Raw genomic sequence first — 24,426 nt, forward strand, 5'->3', positions numbered from 1 at the left:
GGGGGGTTTGAACAATGGAGCCCAGAAGCAAGTATTTTTTTTGGGGGGGAGGGAAAGAAAGAAAGAGCACAATTAAATTTAGAGGCTCCAGAGCTCCGCTCCTGTGAGCTCCTGCCCAAAATGAGGCCTGACGTCGACTATGGAAATATTGCTGGTCTGTAAAGGCAACTGGACTCAAAATAGTGACTCCAATGCTCACTCTCCATAGGCTTCAGATGACGTTTTTCTTCTAAGAGGTCCAGAAGAGACAGTGGCCATTCCAAGGGGGGGGGGGGTCATTTTAAAGTGGAGTGTGTGGAGGTATTGTTATGGAAAATCAAACAGTCTTGTACTTTTTTGCTTACATCGATAAAGTTTAGTGAACTAATCTCAATTTGTACATAAAACGTATGTGCCTTGATTAAAACACTGAATGTCCATCTATCCAAAGCAATACACTGCAAATCAAGTGTAATTTGGACCTTGGGGATTTTTAAAAAAAATAATCTTCCATGAGTGCACACTTTAAAAAGGCAATTCTGCCTTTTACTTTCCGCGCCTTTTAGTTCATCTTCCTGGCGCAGTTTAATCATTTCTCTCTGTTTCCATCGTGATTGTTTTCATGGCTTAAAGATCCTCCCTGCTGTTCTGACCGGTTTTTAACTTGTAATTTTCATTCTGTTTTGCGACTGTTTAGGTTTGCCAACTAGAGTTGCTACCTCCAAAGCAGCATTTTCTCCAGGGGAGCTGATCTCGGCCACCTGGAGATCAACTGTAAAAGCAGGAGATCTCCAGGCCCCACCTGGAGGCTGGCAACCCTATGTGCCAGCTCTGAGTTAGGAAATCCCTGGAGATTTGGAGAGCAGGGCCTGGAGAGGCAGGGTTTGGGGAGAGGAGACGAGGGAGCTCTGCAGGGTGTGAGCTAGAGTCTACCCTCCGCTTGAGGCAACAAAATACCTTGAATTGGCCCAGCCGGAATCAAATTTGAAAGGCCCTCAGCTGCTTTTAAGCAAAAGAAAGGCCTCAAGAAATCACTTTGTGGATTCCCCTTTTCAGGGGTAAACATAGAGAAGCCCTGTTGGATCAGGCAATTGCCCAACCAGTCCAACACTCTGTGTCACAGAAGAACATAAGAGAAGCCCTGTTGGTTCAGGCCAATGGCCCATCCAGTCCGTGTCACATAAGAACATAAGAGAAGCCATGTTGGATCAGGCCAATGCCCATCCAGTCCAATACTCTGTGTCACATAAGAGAAGCCCTGTTGGATCAGGCCAGTGGCCCATCCAGTCCAACACTCTGTGTCACATAAGAGAAGCCATGTTGCATCAGGCCAATGGCCCATCCAGTCCAACACTCTGTGTCACATAAGAGAAGCCATGTTGGATCAGGCCAATGGACCATCCAGTCCAACACTCTGTGTCACATAAGAACATAAGAGAAGCCCTGTTGGATCAGGCCAGTGGCCCATCCAGTCCAACACTCTGTGTCACATAAGAGAAGCCATGTTGCATCAGGCCAGTGGCCCATCCAGTCCAACACTCTGTGTCACATAAGAACAGAAGAGAAGCCATGTTGGATCAGGCCAATGGCTCATCCAGTCCAATACTCTGTGTCACATAAGAGAAGCCATGCTGGATCAGGCCAATGGCCCACCCAGTCCAACACTCTGTGTTATATAAGAGAAGCCATGTTGGATCAGGCCAATGGCCCATCCAGTCCAACACTCTGTGTCACACAGTGACCAAAAAACCCAGGTGCTATCAGGAGGTCCACCAGCAGGGCCAGGACACTAGAAGCCCTCCCACTGTTGCCCCCAAGCACCAAGAATACAGAGCATCACTGCACTAGACATATGAACATAAGAGAAGCCCTGTTGGATCAGGCCAGTGGCCCATCCAGTCCAACACTCTGTGTCACATAAGAACATAAGAGAAGCCCTGTTGGATCAGGCCAATGGCCCATCCAGTCCAACACTCTGTGTCACATAAGAGAAGCCATGTTGCATCAGGCCAGTGGCCCATCCAGTCCAACACTCTGTGTCACATAAGAACATAAGAGAAGCCATGTTGGATCAGGCCAATGGCCCATCCAGTCCAACACTCTGTGTCACGTAAGAACATAAGAGAAGCCATGTTGGATCAGGCCAATGGCCCATCCAGTCCAACACTGTGTCACATAAGAACATAAGAGAAGCCATGTTGGATCAGGCCAATGGCCCATCCAGTCCAACACTCTGTCACACAGTGACCAAAAACCCCAGGTGCCATCAGGAGGTCCACCAGCGGTGCCAGGACACTGTTGCCCCCCTCCCCAAGAATACACGGCATCAATTGCTCCAGAAAGAGAGTTCCAACAATATGCTGTGGCTAATAGCCAATGATGGACCTCTGCTCCAGATCTTTATCCAATCTTCTCTTGAAGCTGGCTATGTTTGTAGTTGCCACCACCTCCTGTATAATCACCCTTTGGGTGAAGAAGTACCTCTTTTTGTCCGTTCTAACCCAACTGCTCAGCAATTTCATTGAGTGTCCATGAGTTTTTGTATTGTGAGAAAGGGAGAAAGGACTTCTTTCTCTACCTTCTCTATCCTGTGCATAACCTTGTAAACCTCTTATAATGTCACCCCCTCAGTCAACGTTTCTTCAAGCTAAAGAGCCCCAAGCGCTTTACCTTTCTTCATAGGGAAAGTGTTCCAACCCTTGAATCATTCTAGTTTAGGGTTGCCAAGTCCAATTCAAGAAATATCTGGGGACTTTAGCCAGGAGACTTTGGGGGTGGAGCCAGGAGACATTAGGGGTGGAGCCAAGATCAAGGCTGTGACAAGCATAATTGAACTCCAAAGGGAGTGCTGGCCATCACATTTAAAGGGACGGGACGGCACACCTTTTCAATTCCTTCCTTCCATAGGAAATAATGAAGGAAAGGGGCACCTTCTTTTAGGGCTCATAGAATTGGACCCCTGGTCCAATCTTTTTGAACCTTGGGGGGTATTTTGGGGAGAGGCACTAGATGCTATACTGAAAATGTGGTGCCTCTTCCCCCAAAAAACAGCCCCCACAGAGCCCCAGATATCCACACATCAATTCTCCATGATTTTCTATGGGAATAAATCTCCATAGGGAACGATAGAGTTCTCAGCAGACATTTCCCTCCCCTCCCCCCGCTTTCTGACAACCCTGAAGCGGGGGTTGGGTCTCCAAACCGGTGGATCCCCTGCCCCCACCTGGCGATTGGCAACCCTATTCTAGTTGCCCTTTTCCGCACTTTTTCTCGGAGCTATAATGATATGGGCCTTAGACCTACTGAACTTAAGAGTAACACACTGTGCCTGAAAGACTGTAGGAAGAGCTCTGAGATCCATTCACATCTGCAGGGACTCCCTTTGCCAGAAAAGCACAAACAATTCATTCAAAAAAAAATGGTGAATGCTTTAAAGGTTATGACCAGCATTTGCTATGCTGCAAATTCAGTGCCTCTACCTCAGAAAACAGGGGGGCCCCCCAGAGCCCCAGCTATCCGCAGATCAGTTATCCATTATAATGGAGTGCACAGCAGACATCCCCCCCCCTCCGCTTGCTGATGACCCTGAAGCGGGGGGGGGGGGGCTTCCAAACCGGGGGATCCCCTGCCCCCACCTGGGGATTGGCAACCCTAAAACTGAACCTCTCCTATCAGTTATATGAATGTGTTGTTATATTAAAAAAAAAAAATCAAAATCGTTTAGAAAATCCTGTCTTCACTTATTAAAGTCTGGCGGGCTTTAAGTGTCATTCTGGCTCGAGATACTTTGCAAACACACATGTGAGCAGAACAGCTTTCTCTCTGGAAATGGCCGGGCGCTTGCAGCATCCAACACATGTTCCGCGCTTCAGCTTAAAACTCCGAAGTGGAGACTTGGAGGTATTTGCAGAATCCCTGTAATAATAATGTCCATTAAGGCACTTAGGATTTTCATCTGTAAATAAAGAAATGGATTTCGGATATTGCTTATATGTGGTCAGTGCATTTTGCCTCTGGATTCTTTGGGCATGGAACAAAAGGGAAACGCACAAGTCTGACCCCTGGGCCCTCCTGGGAAAAGGGGAGGGAGAGGAAAGATTTTTTTTAAAAGGGAGGGAAACCACTGCGTGAGATTTGAGTGGGGAGCAGCAGGGTGACAAAACGCAAGAAATGTGACCCCGATTTTATCACCATGAGAGACGCACCAGTTAAGTGTTTGGAGGCTGCCGGATTTATTGCCGTCTCGGATTTCACCCTTTAAAAGTCAGAGGCACCAGAAAGCAGAGGGGAAAAAAATGATTCCAGAACAAACCCAAAGGCCTAGGACTTAGCAATTGCTTTGTTTAAAGGATCATACTCCGACATGGGTATGGAATATTATCAAATTATTAAATATTTCTAAAATGCCAGAACCTGATTTTGGCACACCTAGTGGAAAACAGGTCTAACCTCACCAAGGAAGGTGATTCTTGTACACACAAACGCACGCATATACACACACACACACACACACACAGAGTAAACGGTGTTCGTACAACCGGAGGTGTAGTTAGATCCAGCTGGGCAGCCGTGTTGGCCTGAAGCAATAGAAGAAAACAGGAGTCCAGTGGCACCTTTAAGACCAACAAAGTTTCCTTCGGTTTTATTCAGACTGTAAGCTTTTGTACGCATGCATGCTTCAACAGACAATGGAACGGGGAACAGTGAGCAGAGCTACATATATGGTGGGCAGGAGTTAAGCATGCAAAGTAGTGCAACGTTAGAATCCAGTGGCAAAATAAGTGAAATCAGCAAACTGAAAGAACATTTGGCCTGGATAGCATTTGCATGGGAAACCAATGAAGCGGTAACATGTCAGAATGGGAGAATGAGGTAATAAATGTCGGTTAAATAATGAACTACCAGCAAGTCTGGGTTAAAATGAGGACATTTCTTTCTCGGAGGTTTTTCCTGTCCACCTAATTTACTTTTTAACATGATACATACATACAAACATCGTTCTAGCGCTCTTTGGATTTGTTAATTGCGCTATTTTGCCACTGGATTCCAACTTTATACCACTTTGCATTCTCAACCCTTGCCCACCAGCTATCTGCCCACTATACCCCATTCCATTGAACATATAAACATATGAAGCTGCCTTCTACTGAATCAGACCCTGGGTCCATCAAAGTCAGTATTGTCTTCTCAGACTGGCAGCGCCTCTCCAGGGTCTCAAGCTGAGGTTTTTCACACCTATTTGCCTGGACCCTTTTTAGTTGGAGATGCCAGAGATCGAACCTGGGACCTTCTGCTTACCAAGCAGATGCTCTACCACTGAGCCACCGTCCCTCCCCATGAACATACGAAGCTGCCTTCTACTGAATCAGACCTTCCATCCATCAAAGTCAGTTTTGCCTACTCAGACTGGCAGCGGCTCTCCAGGGTCTCCAGCTGAGGTTTTTCATACCTATTTGCCTGGACCCTTTTTTGGAGATGCCAGGGATTGAACCTGGGACCTTCTGCTTCCCAAGCAGATGCTCTACCACTGAGCCACCGTCCCTCCCTTTTTCTGTCCCTCATTGTTTGATGAAGTGTGCATGCATACGGAAGCTTACATTCTGAATAAAACTTTAGGAACATATGAAGCTGCCTTCTACTGAATCAGACCTTTGGTCCATCAAAGTCAGTCTTGTCTACTCAGACTGGCAGCGGCTCTCCAGGGTCTCCAGCTGAGGTTATTCACACCTATTTGCTTGGACCCCTTTAAGTCGGAGATGCCGGGGATTGAACCTGGGACCTTCTGCTTACCAAGCAGATGCTCTACCACTGAGCCACCCTCCCTCCCTTTTTCTGTTGAAAGAGGAACTCAAGAAGCAAGACTATTTGTGAGTTTCCTGCCTTGTGCAGGGGGTTGGACTAGATGATCCTGGAGGTCCAACTCTATGATTCTATGACTTCGTTGGTCTTAAAAGCCCTACTGGACTCCTACTTTGTTCCACTGGAGGTGTAGTTTAAGAACCCAAATTCAAACTTCAGTTGAGTCAGGGCCTGGCAAAGATTTCACCCGGCAACTAAGCTGGTATCTTTAAAGCCTATCTGCAAGCACGATCTCATCCTGGCTGTCTTACTCCTGAGTAAACACGTGTGAGCGCGATGTGGGTGGACTGCTAGCCTGACGCAGCACAGTACCTCCTACGTTTTTATGTTCTTGGTGGTTATTAGGAAAGAGACTGAAAGGAACAGGACCAATATTGTAACGGGGGCGGGGGTGAACAATGCTGCCGAGTTGCAGCCAAGTTACAAAGACCCCCCCCCCCCGCAAGATTTTCAAGGCAAGAGATGAGCAGAGGTCATTTGCTATGACCTGCCTCTGCGGAGCAACCTTGGGCTTCCTTGGGAGTCTTCCACCCAAGGACTAACCAGCGCTAACCTTAAGAACATAAGAGAAGCCATGTTGGATCAGGCCAATGGCCCATCCAGTCCAACACTCTGTGTCACATAAGAACATAAGAAGAAGCTATGTTGGATCAGGCCAATGGCCCATCCAGTCCAACACTCTGTGTCACATAAGAACATAAGAGAAGCTATGTTGGATCAGGCCAATGGCCCATCCAGTCCAACACTCTGTGTCACATAAGAACATAAGAGAAGCCATGTTGGATCAGGCCAATGGCCCCTCCAGTCCAACACTCTGTGTCACATAAGAACATAAGAGAAGCCATGTTGGATCAGGCCAATGGCCCTTCCAGTCCAACACTCTGTGTCACATAAGAACATAAGAAAAGCCATGTTGGATCAGGCCAATGGCCCATCCAGTCCAACACTCTGTGTCACATAAGAACATAAGAGAAGCCCTGTTGGATCAGGCCAGTGGCCCATCCAGTCCAACACTCTGTGTCACATAAGAACATAAGAGAAGCCATGTCGGATCAGGCCAGTGGTCCATCCAGTCCAACACTCTGTGTCACATAAGAACATAAGAGAAGCCATGTTGGATCAGGCCAATGGCCCATCCAGTCCAACACTCTGTGTCACATAAGAACATAAGAGAAGCCATGTTGGATCAGGCCAGTGGCCCATCCAGTCCAACACTCTGTGTCACATAAGAACATAAGAGAAGCCATGTCGGATCAGGCCAATGGCCCTTCCAGTCCAATACTCTGTGTCACATAAGAAAAGCCATGTTGGATCAGGCCAATGGCCCATCCAGTCCAATACTCTGTGTCACATAAGAACATAAGAGAAGCCATGTTGGATCAGGCCAATGGCCCATCCAGTCCAATACTCTGTGTCACATAAGAACATAAGAGAAGCCATGTTGGATCAGGCCAATGGCCCATCCAGTCCAATACTCTGTGTCACACAGTGGCCAAAAACCCGAGGGGCCATCAGGAGACCCACCAGTGGGGCCAGGACACTAGAAGCCCTCTCACTGTTGCCCCCCGCAAGCACCAAGAATACAGAGCATCACAGAGAGTTCCAACAATACCGTGTAGCTAATAGCCACTGATGCACTTCTGCTTCACATGCTAATCCTGTTTAGCCTGGAGAGGAGGCGGCTGAGAGGTGATATGATCACCATCTTCAAGCGCTTGAAGGGCTCTCATATATTATAGAGAATGGTGTGGAACTGTTTTCTGTGGCCCCGGAAGGTAGGACCAGAACCAACGGATTGAAATTAAATCAAAAGAGTTTTCAGCTCAACATTAGGAAGAACTTCCTGACTGGTAGAGCAGTTCCTCAGTGGAACAGGCTTCTTCGGGAGGTGGTGGGCTCTCCTTCCTTTTAAACAGAGGCTAGATGGCCACCTGACAGCAATGAGGATCCTGTGAATTTAGGAGGAGGTATTTGTGAGTTTCGTGCATTCTGCAGGGGGTTGGACTAGATGACCCTGGAGGTCCCTTCCATCTCTATGATTCTGTGATCCAATCCCCTCTTGAAGCTGTCTATGCTTGTAGCCGCTGCCACCTCCTATGGCAGTGAATTCCACGTGTTAATCACCCTTTGGGTGAAGAAGGACTTCCTTTTTATCACACCTTGCTTAGCATCTGAGAGCTGATGAGATTGGGCTAGCAATCAGGTCTTTGCAATACTATAATGCCCCTATATAAAACTATGTCAGGGGTGGCCAAATTTGCTTAATGTACGAGCTACATTTGAGGTAGAGGTACCGCATTTTTAGCATAGCATCCAGTGCCTCTCCCCAAAATACACCCCCCCCCAAAGAAGGTGCCCCTGTCCATTATTTCCTATGGAAGAAAGGCATTTAAAAGGTGTGTGGACCCTTTCAATGTGATGTCCAGAACTCCCTTTGGAGTTCAATGATGCTTGTCACGCCCTTGCTTCTGGCTCCCCCCCAAAGTCTCCTGGCTCCACCCCCAAAGTCTCCTGGCTCCACCCCCAAAGTCTACTGGCCCCACCCCAAAGTCTCCTGGCGCACCCCCAACATCTCCTGGCTCCGCCCCCAAAGTCTGCTGGCTCCACCCCAAAGTCTCCTGGCTCCACCCCAAAGTCTCCTGGTCCCACCCCCAAAGTCTCCTGGCTCCACCCGAAAGTCTCCTGATCCCACCACCAAAGTCTCCTGGCCCCACCCCCAAAGTCTCCTGACTCCACCCCCAAAGTCTCCTGGCTCCACCCCCGAAGTCTCCTAGCCCCACCCCCGAAGTCCCCAGCTATTTCTTGAATTTGACTTGGCAACCCTACCTCCAGAAGCTCTTGCCAAAAAAGAGAATTTCCTGTGAAATCTTTGCGATTTCTCAGGAAAGAGCTCCAGAGAAGCTGGCAGCGTCCTGCCCCAAAGCTCCATATGTCTTCGTCTCCCCCAGCCAAGCAGACGCACCTGCATTTAATTCTATTCCCATTCCCCCAGAGCGCTGGCCCTGCTAGGCGAGAGGGATCGAGGGGAACGGAGGAGAGAGCGGAGGAGCCAGGCACACTGCTGGTAATGACTCCACGCTCCCCGAGCCTCCAAGTGCAGCCAGAGCAGCGGCTGGGCTCGACTCCCATTAATTATTGAAGAGAATCCGAGCATTTCCTAGCAGTGGAGACCGGCAGAGGGGCCCTTCCTGTAAAGCCGCCTCTTCCAAGGGCTAGGCCGCCAGGAAGCATGTGTGCAAATCAGCCACCCCACTCCATTAGGGGCTGCGAGACCGAGGCTCCCCCTCCCGTCGGCTGCAGGGCATAATGGAGGTTGCCAACTTCCAGGTGAGGCCTGGAGATGGCCTAGAGCTGCCACTCTCCGGTGGGAAACAGGAAAATACCGTGATTTAGTAACGAAGAAGATGAAGAAGATATTGGATTTATATCCCACCCTCCACTCCGAAGAGTCTCAGAGCAGCTCACAATCTCCTTTACCTTCCTCCCCCACAACAGACACCCTGTGAGGTAGATGAAGATATTGGATTTATATCCCGCCCTCCACTCCAAAGAGTCTCAGAGTGGCTCACAATCTCCTTTACCTTCCCCCCCCCCACAACAGACACCCTGTGAGGTAGATGAAGATATTGAATTTATATCCCACCCTCCACTCCGAAGAGTCTCAAAGCGGCTCACAATCTCTTCTACCTTCCTCCCCCACAGCAGACACCCTGTGAGGTAGATGAAGATATTGGATTTATATCCCGCCCTCCACTCAGAAGAGTCTCAGAGCGGCTCACAATCTTTTTTACCTTCCTCCCCCACAACAGACACCCTGTGAGGGAGATGAAGATATTGGATTTATATCCCGCCCTCCACTCTGAAGAGTCTCAAAGCGGCTCACAATCTCCTCTACCTTCCTCCCCCACAAGAGACACCCTGTGAGGTAGATGAAGATATTGGATTTATATCCCGCCCTCCACTCCAAAGTGTCTCAGAGCGGCCCACTATCTCCTTTCCACACAAGAAGATGAAGAAAATATTAGATTTATATCACGCCCTCCTCTCCGAAGAGTCTCAGAGCGGCTCACAGTCTCCTTTACCTTCCTCCCCCACAACAGACAATTCACATAGTAAACTCACATCAGGTAAGACATATCCATAACACGAAACTCATGCAACTAAGCACACAGAAACCTTAACTGAAAATCAATGATATAAAAGTATATAAATTGATAGGAGTGTTTTCCTCCTAAGAGGATAAGAGAGCCAGTTTGGTGTAGTGGTTAAGTGTGCGGGCTCTTATCTGAGAGAACCAGGTTGGATTCCCCACTCCTCCACTTGCAGCTACTGGAATGGCCTTGGGTCAGCCAGAGCTCTCATATCTGGGAGAACCGGGTTGGATTGTCCACTCCTCCACTTGCAGCTGCTGGAATGGCCTTGAATCAGCCAGAGGTCTCTTATATGGGAGAACCGGGTTTGATTCGCCACTCCTCCACTTGCACCTGCTGGAATGGCCTTGGGTCAGCCAGAGCTCTCACAGAGCTGTCCTTGAAAGGGCAGCCTCTGGGAGAGCCCTCTCAGCCCCACCCACCTCACAGGGTGTCTATTGTGGGGGAGGAAGATAAAGGAGATTGTGAGCTGCCCTGAGACTCTGTCCTTGAAAGGGCAGCTGCTGTGAGAGCCCTCTCCAGCCCCACCCACCTCACAGGCTGTGTGTTGTGGAGGAGGAAGGTAAAGGAGATTGTGAGCGGCTCTGAGACTCTTCGGAGTGGAGGGCGGGATATAAATCCAATATCTTCATCTACCTCATAGGGTGTCTGTTGTGGGGGAGGAAGGTAAAGGAGATTGTGAGCTGCTCTGAGACTCTTCAGAGTGGAGGGCAGGATATAAATCCAATATCATCTTCATCTTCTTCTTCTACCCCACTGAGGTCCTGCCCCTCTCCAAATCCCTCCATTCCCCTGGCCCCACTGCCCAAATCTCCAGGAATTTCCCAACCCAGACTTGGCAACCCTAAAGCACAGAGGCTTCTGCTGGAGCCAAATCTTTCTTCCTTCCAAAGCAGCCCTTTTCTCCAAATGAACTGGTCTCTGTAGTCTGGAGATGAGCTGTAAGAGCATGGGATCTCCAGGTCTTACCTGGAGGCTGGCAACACCAGTGACTGTGGTCTATACAACTGTATTGATACCCATCACTGGAAGTATACTCTGGACTATTTTTCTTAAATTTATTTACCTACATAGAACAGAATCATAGAATTGGACGGGACCTCCAGGGTCATCTAGTCCAACCCCCTGCATAATGCAGGAAATTCACAAATACTACCCCCTAAATACCACTCCCCATGGCGCAGAGTGGTAAAGCTTCAGTACTGCAGTCGGAGCCCTCTGCTCACGACCTGAGTTCAATCCCAGCGGAAGCTGGTTCAGGTAGCCGGCTCAAGGTTGACTCAGCCTTCCATCCTTCTGAGGTCGGTAAAATGAGGACCAAGCTTGCTGGGGGGAAAGCGTAGATGACTAGGGAAGGCAATGGCAAACCACCCCGTCAAAAGTCTGCCGTGGAAACGTTGTGAAAGCAACGTCACCCCAGAGCCGAAAATGACTGGTGCTAGCAAAGGGGGACTACCTTGACCTTTTTAAATTCACAGGATCAGCATTGCTGTCAGATGGCCATCTCGCCTCTGTTTCAAAACTGTCAGGAAGCTCTTCCTAATGTTGAGCCGGAAACTCTTCTGATTTAATTTCAGCCTGTTGGTTCTGGTCCGACCTTCTGGGGCCACAGAAAACAATTCCACCCCATCCTCTAGAGGGCAGCCCTTCAGGTACCTGAATATGGCGATTGTATCACCTCTCAGTGGGGCTGCCCCTAGACTGTCTGGCACCCTAGCCAAGGCTAACTTCTGCTGCCCCCCATGCACAGGGGGGTCACCCAATTTGGTACCCCCAGAAGGCTGGCGCCCTAGCCAGGCACCTAGTTTGCCTAGTGGCCGAGCCCGCCCTGCCTCTCAGTGAGGTTGCCAAGTCCAATTTAAGAAATATCTGGGGACTGTGGGGGTGGAGCCAGGAGACTTTGGGGGTGGAGCCAAGACAAGCATCATTGAACTCCAAAGGGAGTTCTGGCCATCACATTTAAAGGGACGGCATACCTTTCCAATGCCTTCCTTCCACAGGAAATAATGAAGGATAGGGAAGCCTTCTTTTGGGGTTTATAGAATTAGACCCTCTGGTCCAATCGTTTTGAAACTTGGGGGATATTTTGGGGAGAGGCACTAGATGCTGTGCTGAAAATTTGGTCCCTCTACCTTAAAAAACAGCCCCTCCCCCAGAGCCCCAGATACCCGCAGATCAATTCTCCATCATTTTCTACGGGGATAAATCTCCATAGGAAATAATAGGGTTCCCAGCAGACATTTCCCCCCTCCCCCCCGCTTTCTGACGACCCTGAAGCGGGGGGAGGGCCTCCAAACCGGGGGATCCCCTGCCCCCACCTGGGGATTGGCAACCCTACCTCTCAGTCATCTCCTCTCCAGGCTAAACCTACCCAGCTGCCTTAACCTTTCCTCCTGGGACTTAGTTTCTAGTCCAGCTTTTCAACAGGGGCTCAAGTCAGAGTACACAGAGTGATTTGAAGCAGTGCGAGCAACAGATCCGTGCCTTAGGGGATCAGAAGTCTGGAACCACCGGAAAGAAACTGAAGCCTAGCATGAGTTTTTAACATGACGCATGAGGTGGTGCAGAAATCAACTAACAAGGTAGTTCTACACCTTTTAACAGATGGTGTTGAAAATCTCACGCTTTGTTTCAGCTCTGCTTGGAGTCCCTGCTTGCTTTCGGATTGCTGCTGTCGTCCAAACCCCATTGTGCTGTCCAGTGGATGTCCCGCCCTGTCAATCATATTTGACTGACTCTACGTAACAAGAAGACTGAGCAGCAGCAGCAGCAGCAAAAGAATGGCCGGACTAAAATTGACCCCCCTCCAGCACTCTATATCCAAATGAGAGTTTCTGAGAATGTCACGAAGCAACGCAAGCAAAAGCAAGTAAAAACCGCAGTTTGAAATTATTAGTAAACATAGAAAACTGATTAGGGTTTGTAGAATCTTTCGGGCTCAAGTGCCGTGTTCTACTGGAGAAAGTTTTCCTTCCAGACGTTTCGTTCTCAGCTGTGGAGAACATCCTCAGTGGCGTTGCAGCCGGAGCAGGCGCTCTGACCTTCTTGGCTGCTGTGCATTGAGTGAAACGTCTGGAAGGCAAACTTTCTCCAGTAGAACACGGCACTTGAGCCCGAAAGATTCTACAAACCCTAATGATGTTACCAGCCGTGAAAACCTGAAATCTTTGATAATAGAAAACTGTGTAGCACAATAATGCAATGTCAATAAGGAACAATTACGGCAACAATTTCTGTATCCAGCCTCTGGTATATTATAATAAAGAAAATAAATGCGGCTGAAAAACAGGCACTGTCCATAAGATTCAACAAATAATGTCCATAAACAATATCAGTGCACGGTCCAAGTACTATTCCCAAATTGTCCTGGGGTGGATCACAATTTTGAAGAAGAGCAAAGGAAAGGATGCTGCAGCCAAAACAAGAAGTGCCGGACCGGTTTCGGTGAAGACACCTTCTTCACCTTTTCGGCTCCATCTGCAGCCATTACAGTCATGAATATGTGTTGGCTATGGAAGCTCCAGTCTATATTCTTTCAGTAGACATAGTGCAAACGCTTTGTAGCTGGAATTGCTTCTCCCTAGCCAGAGGCTGGATACAGAAATTGTTGTCATAATTGTTCCTTATTTACATAGTATTATTGCGCTACACAGATCCCCACTGCAACTCAGGGTGGGCTTGAGAGGTAGGGTTGCCAACCCCCAGGTGGTGGCTGGAGAGCTCCTGGGGCTACAATGGATCTCTAAGCAACAGAAATTCAGTTCACCTGCAGAAAACGGTCACATTGGAAGGCGGACTCAATGGCATTATACCCAGGCCTCCTTTTGGTCTGGGACTCACAAGAGGGGAGCTCCGGAACCCCTAAATTTTATTGTGTTCTTCCTTTCTTCCCTCCCTTCCCCAAATCTCCTTGCTTCTGGGCTCCATTGCTCAACCCCCGTGAGAATTTTGACAAACTTCCTTAATTTTCGGCGGGGAGGGCGGGATACAAATCAAATCAAATCAAATCAAAGATTTCAGGTTTTCACGGCTGGTAACATCATTAGGGTTTGTAGAGTCTTTCGGGATCAAGTGCCGTGTTCTACTGGAGAAAGTTTTCCTTCCAGACGTTTCGTTCTCAGCTGCGGAGAACATCCTCAGTGGCGTTGCTGCCGGAGCAGGTGCTCAGACCTTCTTGGCTGCTGTGCATTGAGTGGGGCCAGGGCTGCTGGAGAGCTGCTATTTGTAGGCTGGAGGGGGTGTGATGAAAGGGCAGCAGCCCTGGCCCCACTCAATGCACAGCAGCCAAGAAGGTCAGAGCGCCTGCTCCGGCTGCAACGCCACTGAGGATGTTCTCCGCAGCTGAGAACGAAACGTCTGGAAGGAAAACTTTCTCCAGTAGAAAACGGCACTTGATCCCGAAAGACTCTACAAACCCTCAAATCAAATCAAATCAATAAATAGATAAGATCAATTTTTCCCCACCAAGGAAATGGGAAAATAACCAAAACCTATCAAGCAGACAGATGGACATCTCTAGCGCAGCACTGTGGCCCCAGAGGAGAAAGCAATTTAAAAAGCATGATGGGAGTAAGGTTTGATGATGACCATGCTAATTCCAGAAGCATTTTAAGGGAGATGCTGAGCTGATATAACTAAGTGCACCCTCCAGTGATGTCAGGGGTGTGCGGAATATGCAAATGAGTTGTGTTAATGAGCTTGGGCACCCTTTCTTTACAAAATGACCCCTTTTTCTACCCCCTGAAGTCCCGCCTCTTCCTAAATCACACCTTCCTCAGATTTCACCCTTAATATCTCCGGTTTTTCTTCAACTCAGAACTGGCAAGCCTCCTTGAGAGGGGGAAAGTGTGAGTCTTTAAATTAGTAAACAACCTGGATTGGAACACAGAGGTCCCTTCCTGAGCTGGCTCGACGCTGTGCAAAAGAACAGCAGAAGAGCCCTGCTGGATCAGACCAGGGAGGGTCCATCTAGTCCAGCCTCCTGTCTCACAAAGGGGCCAACCAGCTCCTCTGGAGGGCCAACAACAGGGCAGAGAGGCCGAGGCCTTCCCCTGAGAAGAACATCAGAAGAGCCCTGCTGGATCAGACCAGTGAGGGTCCATCTAGTCCAGCCTCCTGTCTCCTGCCAACCAGTTCCTCTGGAGGGCCAACAACAGGGCACGGAGGCTGAGGCCTTCCCCTGAGAAGAACATCAGAAGAGCCCTGCTGGATCAGACCAGTGAAGGTCCATCTAGTCCAGCATCATCTCACACAGTGGCCAGCCAGTTTCTCTGGCGGGCCAACAACAGGGCAGAGAGGGCGAGGCCTTCCCCTGAGAAGAACTTCAGAAGGGCCCTGCTGGATGAGACCATTGAGGGTCCATCCAATCCAGCATCTTGTCTTACACAGTGGTCAGCCAGTTCTTCTGGAGGGCCAACAACAGGGCAGAGAGGGCGAGGCCTTCCCCTGAGAAGAACTTCAGAAGGGCCCTGGTGGATGAGACCATTGAGGGTCCATCCAATCCAGCATCTTGTCTCACACAGTGGTCAGCCAGTTCTTCTGGAGGGCCAACAACAGGGCAGAGAGGGCGAGGCCTTCCCCTGAGAAGAACTTCAGAAGGGCCCTGGTGGATGAGACCATTGAGGGTCCATCCAATCCAGCATCTTGTCTCACACAGTGGCCAACCTGTTCTTCTGAAGAGCCAACAACAGGGCATTGAGGCCTTCCCTGTGTGAGACGAGATGCTGGACTAGATGGACTTTCTCGCTTCTTCAGATACAGCTAGAAGTTGAGGCCGTCTGTCGTTATATCTTGGAGAGTGGGGTGATTTCAGACTGGGAAGAGAGATTGTTGAATTGCAACGGGTAATGAGGATCAAGACGATGCATCCCCCTGGACTGAACAGAGACCTAGGTTTTGTGTTTAATTACCAGCACTGATTTCCCTACGCCTACTACCCCTTGCATATCATACCTAATGCAGTGACGCCTGCCGTTGCATGCTATTATCATTTGGCATCTAAAGTCGCTCTACTCTCTGAGATATAAGGACACCTGGACTCAGCTGTATCTGAAGAAGCAAGCAGTGACTCACAAAAGCTCACACCCTGCCACAAATTGTGTTAAGTCTCTACAGTGCTCCTGGACTCTTGCCCTTTTCAGCGGAATAAATGTCAGTCTTCGAGATGGCCCTGGACTTTTGTTTTGCTTTGAAGGCAACTGGGTCATTTCTCACATTTTAGGAGGTCCACCTAGGATTACACAAAACAGGGATCCCTGGTAGGTGTCCCTAATCATGCGTAGCACACTCCCACTTTGCACATAAAATACCTTGGGTGCTTGCAGAAACATGAGCTATTATTCTACAGTAATCGCATAGAGCAGTTCTGTAGGGCTTTCAAGAGTCCAAAGAGCTTCATGTTCCAGCTGCAACCCTACAACAACCCTGTAAGGACATCAGAAGAGCCCTGCTGGATCAGACCAACAGTCCATCCGGTTCAGCATCCTGTCTCACACAGTGGCAAACCAGTTCCTCAGAAGGGTCAACAACAGGGCAGAGAGGCCGAGGTCCTCCCCTGAGAAGAACATCAGAAGAGCCCTGCTGGATCAGACCAGTGAAGGTCCACCTAGTCCAGCCTCCTGCCTCACACAGTGGCCAGCCAGTTTCTCTGGAGGGCCAACAACAGGGCAGAGAGGCTGAGGCCTTCCCCTGAGAAGAACATCAGAAGAGCCCTGCTGGATCAGACCAATGGCCCATCTAGTCCAGCCTCCTGTCTCACATAGCGGCCAACCAGCTCCTCTGGAGGGCCAACAACAGAGAAGAGAGGCTGAGGCCTTCCCCTGAGAAGAACATCAGATGACCCCTGCTGGATCAGACCAGTGGCCCATCTAGTCCAGCCTCCTGTCTCACACACTGGCCAACCAGTTCCTTTGGAGGGCCAACAATAGGGCAGAGAGGCCAAGGGCTTCCCCTGAGAAGAACATCAGAAGAGCCCTGCTGGGTCAGACCAGTGAGGGTCCATCTAGTCCAGCCTCCTGTCTCACACAGCGGCCAACCAGTTCCTCTGGAGGGCCAACAAAAGGCAGAGAGGGCAAGGCCTTCCCCTGAGAAGAACATCAGAAGAGCCTTAGTGGATCAGACCAGTGAGGGTCCCTCTAGTCCAGCCTCCTGTCTCACACAGTGGCCAACCAGTTCCTCTGGAGGGCCAACAAAAGGGCAGAGAGGCTGAAGCCTTCCCCTGAGAAGAACCTCAGATGAGCCCTGCTGGATAAGACCAGGGAGGGTCCACCTAGTCCAGCATCCTGTCTCACACAATGGCCAGCCAATTCCTTTTGGAGGGCAAACAACAGGGCAGAGAGGCTGAGGCCTTCCTCTGATGTTGCCTCTTTGCTCTGGGATCGAGAGGATTAGCACCTCCGAATGTGTAGCATGGAGTGGGTCAACACTCAGCAGTATTATCCCAACACCGCAGATGGGGAAGAGGACTCTGTCACCTGGGGGCAGAGACAAGATTTGAACCAGCGGCTTCTGGAATTATGGTGCATCCCCTTAGCCACAACACACCACATGCATAAAACTGCCTCACTGCCTCACCCGCCAAGCTGCAGAGTCTTGTGAGCAAAAATTCTAATTTGTGAGCCACTGGGTCAAAAGTTGTGAGCTCCTGCCTCAATTATGATTTTTTATTTTTTTAAAATTTGATTTGATTTATATCCCGCCCTACCCCACCGAAGCGGGCTCAGGGCAGCTCACAACATAAAGGTTCTAACGGTAAAATTCAAATTTTAAAATACAGTAGCAATATACATAATTAAAACATTAAAATCAATACATCAATCCAACAGTGTGCTATCTATAGACTTCCTTCAGTATTTTGATATTTTGGTACCGGTCAGTTACAGGCCAACCGGAAGAGGACTGTCTTACAGGCCCTGCGGAACTGTCCAATATCCCGCAGGGCCCTGACCTCTTCCGGTAACTGGTTCCACCAGCAAGGGGCTGTGATTGAAAAGGCCCTGTCCCTGGTTGACTTCAACCGGGCATCCTTTGGCCCGGGGATTACAAGGAGATTTTGAGAGCCAGATCGCAGTACTCTCTGGGGAACATATGGGAAGAGACGGTCCCTAAGGTAGGCAGGTCCTCGGCCATATAGGGCTTTAAAGGTAATAACCAGCACCTTGTACCAGACTCGGTATATTATTGGCAGCCAGTGCAGTCCCCGAAGGCCCGGCTGAATGTGCTCCCGTATAGGGAGCCCTAATAGCAGCCGAGCGGCGGCGTTCTGCACTAGCTGCAACTTCCGGGTTCGGCACAGGGGCAGCCCCATGTAGAGGGCATTACAGTAATCCAGCCTTGAGGTGACCGTTGCATGGATCACTGTTGCCAGATCGTCCTGGTCCAGGAAGGGAGCCAACTGCCTCGCCCGCTCCGGGGTCCTCCTTCCTGAGCTAAGACAAAAATGTGTGAGCTGGAGGCTAAAAATCTGTGCGCTAGCTCACCCTAATGCAGCTTAGAGGCAACACTGGTTACAACCAGGAACCAACTAATCCTCAGACTTAATTTCAGTCCAATTACTACTTGGGAGACTTCGCCTACGAACTCTGCTCTCCGTTTGCTTGTGAGGGCCTGCCGTATGAAAGATCAGGAAGCCTTTTCCCACCGTCACCTGTCCCTGGACCGTTTGTCTGTAAGTCTGTGGCTTGGCTCGCTTGCCCGAGTTAGCTGGCACCATACAAGCCCTGCCATAGGATTCCCCAGCGATCCCATTGTGGTCTGGATGGCCTTAGCTGGCCCTGTGGGCATTGGTGCTGCCTCTGGAACAGAGGGAGCCCTTCCCCTCCCTATGGATTAGAACAGGGGGGTCAAACATGCAGCCCGGAGGCCAAATCAGGCCCCTGGAGGGCTCCTATCAGGCCCCCGAGCAACTGGCTGTCGTCTGCTCGCTTCTCCCCCTCTCTCCCTTCCTTCTGCATCAGAGCTGGCTTTGCCAGGCTTGCTGAATCGAGACCATTCACAGCATAAATGCAAACATCAGAATGGGGCGAGTCCACGCTTTGCAGCCTGACGGAAAAGGCAATTCCCTCACTCAAATACAAGTATCACTGCTGAAAAATCCAGACAGCTTTTTGGACAAACCGCCGGTGCGCCTAGTCTTGGGATTCAAAGCGAGTCTTGGATTGCTTCAGCGGTCCAGCTACCAGAGATACTGAAAGCTCACGCTGACTCCAGGGCTACAAAGGAATTTCTTCCCCAGCTCAAACTGGACCGGAGAGCACCAATTCTATTTACATTATCTTCTGTGGGTGTGAATGAATCCCGGGGAAACTCAAAGCTGAGAAGACTGCAGATTTATACCCCGCCCTTCTCTCTGAATCAGAGACTCAGAGCGGCTTGCAATTTCCTATATCTCCTTCCCCCATAACCGGCACCCTGAAAGGTGGGTGGGGCTGAGAGAGCTCTCCCAGAAGCTGCCCTTTCAAGGACAACTCCTGCGAGAGCTATGGCTGTCTCAAGGCCATTCCAGCAGCTGCAAGTGGAGGAGTGGGGAATCAAACCCGGTTCTCCCAGATAAGAGAGCTCTGGATGACCCAAGGCCATTCCAGCAGCTGCAAGTGGAGGAGTGGGGAATCAAACCCGGTTCTCCCAGATAAGAGAGCTATGGCTGACCCAAGGCCATTCCAGCAGCTCCAAGTGGAGGCGTGGGGAATCAAACCCGATTCTCCCAGATAAGAGAGCTCTGGCTGACCCAAGGCCATTCCAGCAGCTGCAAATGGAGGAGTGGGGAATCCAACCCGGTTCTGCCAGGTAAGAGAGCTATGGCTGACTCAAGGCCATTCAAGCAGCTGCAAGTGGAGAGGTGGGGAATCCAACCCGGTTCTCCCAGATAAGAGAGCTATGGCTGACCCAAGGCCATCCCAGCAGCTTCAAGTAGCGGAGTGGGGAATCAAAGAAGAAGACCAGATTTATACCCCGCCCTTCACTCTGAATCAGAGACTCAGAGCGGCTTGCAATTTCCTATATCTCCTTCCCCCACAACAGGCACCCTGTGAGGTGGGTGGGGCTGAGAGAGCTCTCCCAGAAGCTGCCCTTTCAAGGACAACTCCTGTGAGAGCTATGGCTGACCCAAGGCCAACAATGCCAGGCTTGCTCAGTTGCACAGGAGCAAAGCCTCTATTTCCTCCATTGGCTGACTAGCACATGAAGCAACTTATGTCCAAAAGCTCGCAATGCCCAGCCATTTCATGTTTTCCCAGGGCTTTTTGTCTCAAAGCATTGACCATGAGAATTCTGTAATGAATGTCAATAAATCAAAAGTAGGTTTGCCACTCACAGACACATACCTGAACAACACCTGAACAGCATACTCAAGATTGCTACAGCACGGACATTGTCTCTAAGATTTTGATGCAATAAATCAGAGCAAGAGGGGACAGTTATCAGAAACTGTTAAATAAGCAAAAAAAATGCACGAGCGCTAATCTTTTAAGCAAGTTTTAAGCTTGCTTTTTTTTTTTTTAATTCTTTAATTGCGTTTGTCTGTGTCCCGTATAAAGTTTATATCTGTGCTACCTGGCATGACATTTTATCACACATATGACCTGGCACGTCTCATTTATGTCAGATCCAGCCCTCATAACAAATCAGTTAGGCATCCTGTTCTAAAGGAAGATCTTCAGTGCTTCTCAGTAGATCAGGAAGGAGAGTTACAGTTTAGGGCTTGTGAAAATCTGTCAGAGCAGTCCAAACCACTTCTGTCAACGTCAAGCCTCTTCTGCTTATTTTCAAGTACTCTAGGGAAAGGGACGTTTCCCTTTTACTTAGGCATGTGGGGGAATGCATTTGTTTTCACTTCTGAAGTTTTGCATAGCTTGCTTCTTTCCCTCGTTTTTTACACCGGCAAGGATTACTCACAAATTGTTGGAAAGTACTGAGAGCAACACGCATTGCAAGAGGCAGCCTTGATCCACAGAACGCTGCGGCACGGCTGTTAATGAGGCTGCCGCGATGGGAGCACATTCAGCCAGTGCTGAGAGAGCTGCACTGGTTGCCTGTTGTGTTCCGAGTTCGCTTCAAGGTGTTGGTATTAACCTTTAAAGCCCTTTATGGTCAGGGACCTGTCTATCTGCGGGACCGCCTTGCCCCATATATCCCCCAGAGAGCACTGCGATCAGGGACAAAAAATTTGCTGTCCGCCCCCGGGCCAAAAGAAGCCAGGTTGTGTGTAACGAGATCCAGGGCTTTTTCGGTGGCAGCACCAGAACTTTGGAACACCCTCCCAGAAGCTATAAGGGCCCTGCGGGATTTGTCTGCGTTCCGCAGGGCCTGTAAGACCGAATTGTTTAAGCAGGCTTTTGCTGTTTAATTGAAAAAGGGCTGCCACCGGACATCATATAGAATACTGGTGATCACAGTTGAGAATTCAACACCGCTTATATTGGACTGAAGCAGCGCCACAGAATGGTTTTAAAATTGAAATAAGTAAATTATGGTTTTATGTGTTTTATTGGATTGATTGTATTGTATAATGTTGTGAGCCGCCCTGAGTCCGCTTGCGGAGAGGGCGGGATATAAATTGAACGTAATAAATAAATAAATAAATTCCAGACACACACACAAAACAACCCCTCTGTGCCTTTCTACTTGCTGTTTTGTTTTCCCAATGAGAAGATGCCAGACACATGGCAAACATCAGTGCCTTTTGCCACGAGCCACAGACCACAATTTTGCACATCACCACTTGGAACAAACTTGGAACAAACACCTCCCCAGGACTGAACAGGGATATTGGGTTTTTTTTTATCTCATTACATATGCTAAACCCACTCTCACTGAGTATAGTTATATATCCACAGTATTCCAATGCATTTCTCTTTTAGAACAGTGTATCAGAATGATTTTGTGTACTGACATACTCAAAATAGGGATATTGGCTGTTTATCTCATTACATATGCTTTGCCCATTTTCACTATATTTTATTGTATTCTTTTTTTTTTCTAATCACAAACTAAAATGATGTTTACATGTTAAAAAGTACATTACGTGGACAAGAACATCAATATCCGATGTATTTCTCTTTTAGCTGTACTGACATCCTCAGACAGGGATATTGGCTGAGAGCCGGTTTGGTGTAGTGGTTAAGTGTGCGGACTCTTATCTGGGAGAACCGGGTTTGATTCCCCACTCCTCCACTTGCACCTGCTAGCATGGCCTTGGGTCAGCCATAGCTCTGGCAGAGGTTGTCCTTGAAAGGGCAGCTGCTGTGAGAGCCCTCTCCAGCCCCACCCACCTCACAGGGTGTCTGTTGTGGGGGAGGAAGGGAAAGGAGATTGTGAGCCGCTCTGAGACTCTTCGGAGTGGAGGGCGGGATATAAATCCAATATCTTCTTCTTCTATTTCATTACATATACTAAACTCATCTTCACTATATTTTAACGTATTTTTCTTCAAATGGCAAACAATATGTATGTTACATGTTAAAAGGTAAATGTTGGATGGGAAAAACGTTTCTCCCTTTCTCACAATACAAGAACTCGTGGGCATTCAACGAAATTGCTAAGCAGTCGGGTTAGAACGGATAAAAGGAGGTACTTCTTCACCCAAAGGGTGATTAACATGTGGAATTCACTGCCACAGGAGGTGGTGGCGGCTACAAGCATAGCCAGCTTCAAGAGGGGGTTAGATAAAAATATGGAGCAGAGGTCCATCAGTGGCTATTAGCCACAGTGGATGGGCCACTGGCCTGATCCAACATGGCTTCTCTTATGTTCTTAACTTCTGAGAAAGAAACGCCTTCAGTTTAGTCAGACTCACTTATAAACAATAGGGTGATTAACAGACATTCTCACATTTTGACATGTTACTGTTTCACTGGTTTCTCACGCTCATGTTACTCAGATCAAAGGTTTGCTCAGTTCGTTAATTGTACTATTCTGTCATTGGATCTTAAATTTGTCCCATTTTGCATTCTAAACCACTGCCTACCAGCTCTATGTAGCTCCGCTCACCGTACCGGATTCCTCATCTGATGAAGTGTGCTTAGAACACACAAAAGCTCACGTTCCGAATAAAACTTGGTTGGTCTTAAAGGCGCCACTTGACTCCTGCTTTATTCTACCATCTCAAGTGACTGAACAACAAGCGCTCGCAACGCACAGTTCCGACAACCAGTTCAGCACCTACCCGAACGCCTCCCAGTCTCCAAAGCACACCAGTCAAGCACATCTAGCCCGACGCCTGCTGAGTCACAAACGTCGCACCTAGACGCACTTCGCTGAAGCCGGTGCTACTGAAACCAACGGGAATGGCTTGCGCAGACACGTTTAGAACTGGGGTGCGATCGGCTCAAATGCCAATCTCCCGCCTTTGTGCATTTGGGAATGAAACAGAAGGCGGCTTTCTTTCCCTGGCTGGCGGAGAACAAAGGGGATGTTACCCTAGCAAATGTTAGAGCAGGGAACAATTAACACGGCCGCTGCCACAAGACTACACCACAGGACGGAATCCAGAAATAGGAAGTGTAACAGTCACAGGACGGTTACAGCAAGTATTTGAAAACTCAGGCCATACATCGTGGCAAGACCAAGGGTTCCAAGGAGAAAAACCCGTTATGCACCCAGTGGCTTTGACAACGTGAACTGGATCCATCAAGCCTTTTCTGTCTAGGTGACCAACATCTGCCCCAAGGAACTGCAATGGAACTTCCAGCTCTTGTATTCTATAAAGGCCTACGTTCTGGAAACCACAGTTCCTGCTTCTCAAGTTTGGTACCCTTACGACAAAACAGAGCAGGGGAGGATGGGGAGGGGTGTGTGAAATCTCAGGCAGAGATGAACAAACACAGGGAATGAATGTCGTGGAGAGAGATGGGATGGATGGACAGATAGATTAGGTTAAATGGCCAGTGGAGAGACACAGATCCGGGCAGAGGGGAAAGGAAGGGGAAAGGATCGAATGAGTTGCATGACGACGCACTGCAGGCTTCCTAATGTGTCAGCATCACTGAATTAAATTGGGTTTACTCCTGAGGAAACATATACGGCACGGAGAGGGAACGAGGAGGAAATGGGATGCAAGAGCTGAATATTAGCTGAATGGGATAGGCTAGGGATCGGGTAGGTTGGAGATTAAAACAGATTTTAAAATCTTCATATAATTTACAATAAAAGGGTTTTGAGGGACCCTTTCCCGGGAATTGGCTCTGTTTAATTCTGTGTTTGGGAGGAGGAGGAGGAAGAAGAAGAAGAGGAAGAAAAAGAAGGAGAAGGAGAGGAAGAAGAAGAGGAAGAAGCAGAAGCAGCATTAATTAAAAAGGCAAACAAAGTAGAACAGGTTCTTCAGGAAAACAATACAGACTTGATATGTCAAATGAAAACAAGAAAAAATTCATTGCTAATCGTCACTGTCCAAATGGACCTTGCTCTTTACTTCCACAGCCCATTCCGAATATTCTGATTCTAT

General features: G+C 48.9%; 1 protein-coding gene across 1 annotated transcript in view; it reads right to left on the reverse strand.

Moving 5' to 3' along the window:
• Positions 1 to 24,426, reverse strand: part of LOC132577637 (transcription factor COE3-like) — a 134,385-nt gene that overhangs the window by 107,440 nt on the left and 2,519 nt on the right.

The sequence above is a fragment of the Heteronotia binoei genome, chromosome 9 (genome assembly GCF_032191835.1).
Source record: "Heteronotia binoei isolate CCM8104 ecotype False Entrance Well chromosome 9, APGP_CSIRO_Hbin_v1, whole genome shotgun sequence".
Classification (NCBI taxonomy): Eukaryota; Metazoa; Chordata; class Lepidosauria; order Squamata; family Gekkonidae; genus Heteronotia; species Heteronotia binoei.